This window comes from Lonchura striata, unplaced genomic scaffold (genome assembly GCF_046129695.1).
Source record: "Lonchura striata isolate bLonStr1 unplaced genomic scaffold, bLonStr1.mat Scaffold_295, whole genome shotgun sequence".
Lineage (NCBI taxonomy): Eukaryota > Metazoa > Chordata > Aves > Passeriformes > Estrildidae > Lonchura > Lonchura striata.
In genome coordinates, this window is record NW_027461167.1 from 2275 (window position 1) to 7850 (window position 5576).

Consider the following 5576-nt stretch of genomic DNA (forward strand, 5'->3'; position numbering starts at 1 on the left):
CAGGAGCCAAAGCAGATCCCTCCTGGCCGGGCTGGATGGGAGATGAGGCTGCTGGAATGTCACCTGGAGCAGCCAGGAGCCAAAGCAGATCCCTCCTGGCCGGGCTGGATGGGAGATGAGGCTGCTGGAGTGTCATTGGAGCAGCCAGGAGCCAAAGCAGATCCCTCCTGGCCGGGCTGGATGGGAGATGAGGCTGCTGGAATGTCACCTGGAGCAGCCAGGAGCCAAAGCAGATCCCTCCTGGCCGGGCTGGATGGGAGATGAGGCTGCTGGAATGTCACCTGGAGCAGCCAGGAGCCAAAGCAGATCCCTCCTGGCCGGGCTGGATGGGAGATGAGGCTGCTGGAATGTCACCTGGAGCAGCCAGGAGCCAAAGCAGATCCCTCCTGGCCGGGCTGGAGGGCAGCTGCTGGATCTGCTGTGGGGGAAAACTCCCTGCCCCTGCCAGGAGCGCTGGCTCTGCTCTTCCTCCAGCTCCTGAGCAGTGTCAGGGCCACCGTGAGGGAGTTCAAACCCAAAAAATCCCCACAGCCCACGGAGTGAATGATCCCAGCAGAGAAACGCAGCATTGAAATAAAAATCTTACAGCTCTGTCAAAAAGGCTGTGACATCGCTGCAACGGGATTGCCAGGAACCTTCTGGTTTGCTGTCGGAATGCTCTTGGTTCTCTTTTGTGTATTTTTAGTCCCTCAGTGGACAGCTTGTAGAATTTATTCTGGGACTTAGAGGTTGAGCAGGGTTGGCTCAGGATTGACCTTCACCTCTGGTGCCGCTTTGCGCAAACACAACGTGGCCGGGCTGGGTGAACTCGTGACCTCAGCTTTCCCCTCCAAAATGTCCCTCGCTTATTTCCCTGGGGTGAGCTGGGATTTTGGCCCAGACTGTCACTCCTCACCTCCCCGTGCCCGCGCGGTGTCCGTTGTGTTCCCCACGGTGCCCTGGGGACACCGGCGGGTCCCTTTGCCTTTCTCCTGCCCCTTTCCAGCCCGAGGCTCCTCTGCCCTCGTCCCACACACAGCACAGGGGCACCGAAGGGGAAAGGCTCCAGAAAACATTTCTGCGATTCCTCAGCAATTCTTTCAATTCCCCGGGGAGAGGAGCGTGAACTCACAGCCACCGAGGCCTGACGGGTTCCTGCAGCGAGAGCTCGGCGCGTGTCCGCAGAGGTGAGTGCGGCACCCGAAAGGAAAAAGCGCGGGAGACAAACGTGATTTCTTTTGCTTCAAAGTTATTGCAAGTTCTTAAAGCCCGACCAACTTTTGCTCTTGCTTTTGGTCGGGTGGAGCAGGAGCAGTGGGCAGAGGTGGTGCCATTGATGCGGACGTGCCCGATGCTTTCTGGGGCAGAAAAGGGAGATTAAGCTCGCCTTACGTCAAGCAGCTATTTAAAAAGATTTATAGCTCTTTAAACGTAGCGCCCTTTAATTACCATAATGTTTCTTCCACGATTTTAACTAATTCTCGGTGTATTTTATAAAACTTAAAATAACACCTCCTCCCCATAAAACAGACTCATCAAGCATTAGACAAAAATTCCTTGTGCCAGTCTCAGGCTTCCACATCTAACAGGAGACCCTCCCCGTAAGCAAACAAAAAAATCAAAATAACGTACCAAAACTAGTCCTTGCTAACATTAAAAATACAGCTCGACCGTATCCAAAAAACCCCCGATTTTATTTCTTCCAAATGCCAAATACTCTTCAAATTCTAAATCAAAAACTCTTAAAAAACAAAAACCATTTGTCCAAGCCCACAAAAAATATAAAACAATCCAATCAATATCCTACATTTAACAAAACCCACTACACAAATTAGTACCATTTGAAATGTAACATAAATAAAAATCTATGACTAAGAAACATATCTCCCAATAAATAAAACCACTCTGTAAAGATATAAGTAATAATCTCAACTCAACAAGCTAAAATTTCTCCAAAACCAAAAGACTTAAAAAACCTTCAATACTTATAAATAACAACATTCAATATGTTAAGTGTTAGTAAAATCAAACAAACTTAAATGTCAATGCATTTAAATAAATACATTAAGTTTCTTTTTATCTATTAAAATTAAGTTTATTATTCCTTACTATCAAAATTCATTCAGTCTAAATTTAAATGTTATGTAATATAACTTACCCTAAATTTTATTAAAAATCACTTCTCTAAACTATACAGTATATGGTTAATTTTATTTAAAAAAAATGAAACTACTCAAATTACAACAACTAAAAGAAAACACTAACAAACACCTATTCAGAAGTTAAAAAAATATAGTGTATTATGTCATCAATTTCATCAAAAATTCTGTTCTTCATTACAATCTCTACTCTTTTTATCTTTCATAAGTAACACCAAAAAATAGCAATTACTATTCATATCATGCTATTTAAGAATTTTACTCTATTTCCTTAATATATATTTTTAAAGTTATCCTAACTTCTTCAAACACTTACTACTAATATACTAATTATATAATAATTTTTATAATAAGCAATATTTATTAAATATTATTATAATATTTACAACCAACTTTCATGTACTTTGTTATCTCTTTATATAATGATCTAAAAAACACATAAAATTTCTAATTCCTACTTTTTTTATTCTCTACTTATACAGCTCTTAAAACAAGTTAACCCTCTAACTAATCTCTACACTAACTCTATAATTTAACCTAATGTTATCTCACAGTTTTAAATATTTTTCAAGACTAAAAAAAAATATATTTTATTAAAAACCTCCTCCAGACTGTTAATCTTATCACTTTCCTCAGTTATTATTACAAAATCACTTCAATGTAAAACCCGACTACAACATTAATTTCTATTTCTAAGTTTCACACTAAGTAATCGCTCTCTCATACATTTTCTCCACCTTCACACTCTCAATATCCAAATCCAAACTCACAATCCTGTCCATAACCACTTTCAAATCTTTAAACAAAAGTTTACTATACTCAAATCTATTCTAAAAACACTTCTAAAAAATCCAATTATTAAATAATGTAATTCATCTTTAATCCTAACATTTTTACTCTTAACTACTATTTTTAGAAACATTATATAAGAATACATTAAGTAACATTCACCAATTAAAATTTAAACTAGAACCTAACCCTAACTCTACCTAAATAAAATAATTAACAAGAAACCCAAATATTTTCTACGTCAAAAATAAAATTCAAATAATTTTAACTTAACAATTTAACTTTATCGATATAACAAATAAACTTATTTTTATTTTAAACTTAAAAAATCATTATCCACACATAATTATTTAACTTGCTACTAATTTAACATTTATCAACTGTTAAAAACTCTAAAATAACGTACCATCTTTTAATACTTACTAATGATATAATTTCACCTATGTTACTAATTATAGATGTTATCTAAGTAATTCCTAATTATTGTCAATTTCTTCTTTACTACGTACATTATTTTATTCTTATATTTCTTCATGCTTATAACTGAAAAATTATAACAACTTATACCATTATCTTGCAAGTCTCTATACAATTTTATAAAACAAAACTTAACAAGACTTATTTCTCATGTCAAAACATAAAGTTTACTTATATCTCAACAAGTACAAAAACCCAAGTCAATTTCAATAAGGACCATAAAACCAGATCACACAAAAAACACACTCGCCACTCCACAAATAAAACACCAATGTAAATACAAAGATACACTACACTATGTAAATACAAATGGTAGATTACGCGAGAATTGCAACATACGCCTGACGTCTTGTACTGCACCCACCAAAATATAGAAACTTTAGGTTTTTTTATAAATATAAAAATCAATATTATAAACATCTTATTTAATAACTTACAAAGTATAAAATTCTATCAAATATTATACTTCTACTCTCTTTACTTTATTTACTTTTAATTATATCACTTTACCAATTAACCAACCTAAAACAAACATTTCAGTAACTTTAACTAAAGTTTCAAGTTTAAATACTTTGTATTTATCTAGCGCTTCTCAAAAAAAATCCATTCTTTACCTACTTACTTAATATACCAATAAAAAACATTACAAGTAATCCATATAATTAAAAAGCCCTTACATTATTAGCTCTTAATATAAAAATAGTTACCAATTTAAAACAAAAAAGTAATTTATCCATCAATAGTAATCAAAATATAAAAGTAATTTTAAGCCTTGAAACTTAAAAATGGTAGGATCACATTTTATACCACCTATTACTTCAACAACACTAAAATAATTAAATCAATTGAAATATTATCTAAATAAACGATCTAATTCTACATCCCTTACACTAAATACCTTTCTAACAAATATAAAATATTAAATACGCAGTTTTACAAAAAATCAACAATAAATTTTCTTTTATTAACACACAAACATAAATATAAAAATTGAATAAAAGTTATAAATGCATCTAATCACATAAAATCTACTTATAAAAGTGTACAACTTTAAGAAATATCAAAAATAAGAATAACTAATATAACAATAAATAAAATTTAACACCATAATTTTAAAATCTTATAACAAAATTATACATTTAAATTATATTATTATAATAATAATAACGATAACACCTTATTTATGTTAATATATGCAACAAATGCTTAACAAAATCCATTAATAATTTTATTTTTTTTTAATACAGAGGGAGAGGGGAGACGTGGGAACGGGAAAACCAGAAACTCCCACGGACACTGAAAGATTTGATCTGCAGCCTCGGGAGAAGCTGGGATTGATGTGCAAGTACAAGACGCGGGCATTAAGCAGGAAAAGAATGAAATAAAAGGCAATCCCTTCTGTTTCTGTGGCTGTCAGTGAGAGCCTGCCCCGGCTGAGCGAGAGAGAAACCGCGTGGGCACGATGGGGAAGGGCTCGCAGGGCAGGGCTGGGGCTGTGTGGGCTGAACGGAGAGTTTGCACCTTCTGACAGGAGGCGCTGAGCAAAAGTCCCCTCGGTGCAGCGGAGCCGAGCGAAGGCGCTGGGCTGGAAAAGCCAAATAAAGGCCGGGGTCAGAAATTCCGGCTGCCTCGGAACAAAGAGCCGTGAGCGCTCCTGAGCCCCGGCAGCTGCTCGCTCTGTGAACCCCCACGCGCCGGGGCTGGGTTTGCCTGAGCCCCGAGTGCCCCCGGCCCAAGAGCAGCCCCGGCCCTTCCCTGCTGAGCGCGCAGCAATCGCAAAGGAAAAAAGGAAACTCTGGCCGGCAGGGCTCTCTCTGCGTGGGTTAGGGCAGGGCCCTGCGGGGAGCAGGGCGCTCCAGCACGGACAGCCCGGATCCAGAGCAGCTCCAGGGCTGAGCAGCGGGCTGGGGACAGCTGGGGACAGCCGTGAGCAGAGCCCGTCAGCCTCCCTCCGGGGCTGGGACTGCCTCGAGCACACAGCTCCTGCCAGGTGTGGCACCTTCAGACTCCTCGCCACAAACGAGTTCTGATCTCGCTCTCGGGGTGACCTGCACCTCCTCCCCAGAAACCGCAGGAATTAGAATTTCGGGCCGCTTTTACAAACTTTACGTCAGCTTTGCAAATGCAAATCCCAGCGGGTCCCTGCTTCCCAGAGCGCCGGTCCTCAGCCAT

At 38.7% G+C, this 5576-nt stretch overlaps 1 long non-coding RNA gene across 1 annotated transcript; it reads left to right on the forward strand.

Annotated features, from left to right (window-relative positions):
• Nucleotides 1-665: 665 nt before the first annotated feature.
• LOC144248704 (uncharacterized) lies at nucleotides 666-4805 on the forward strand. Its single transcript, XR_013342021.1, has 2 exons — nucleotides 666-1166; nucleotides 4652-4805. It is a non-coding gene; the product is annotated as an uncharacterized LOC144248704 (long non-coding RNA).
• Nucleotides 4806-5576: the final 771 nt, after the last annotated feature.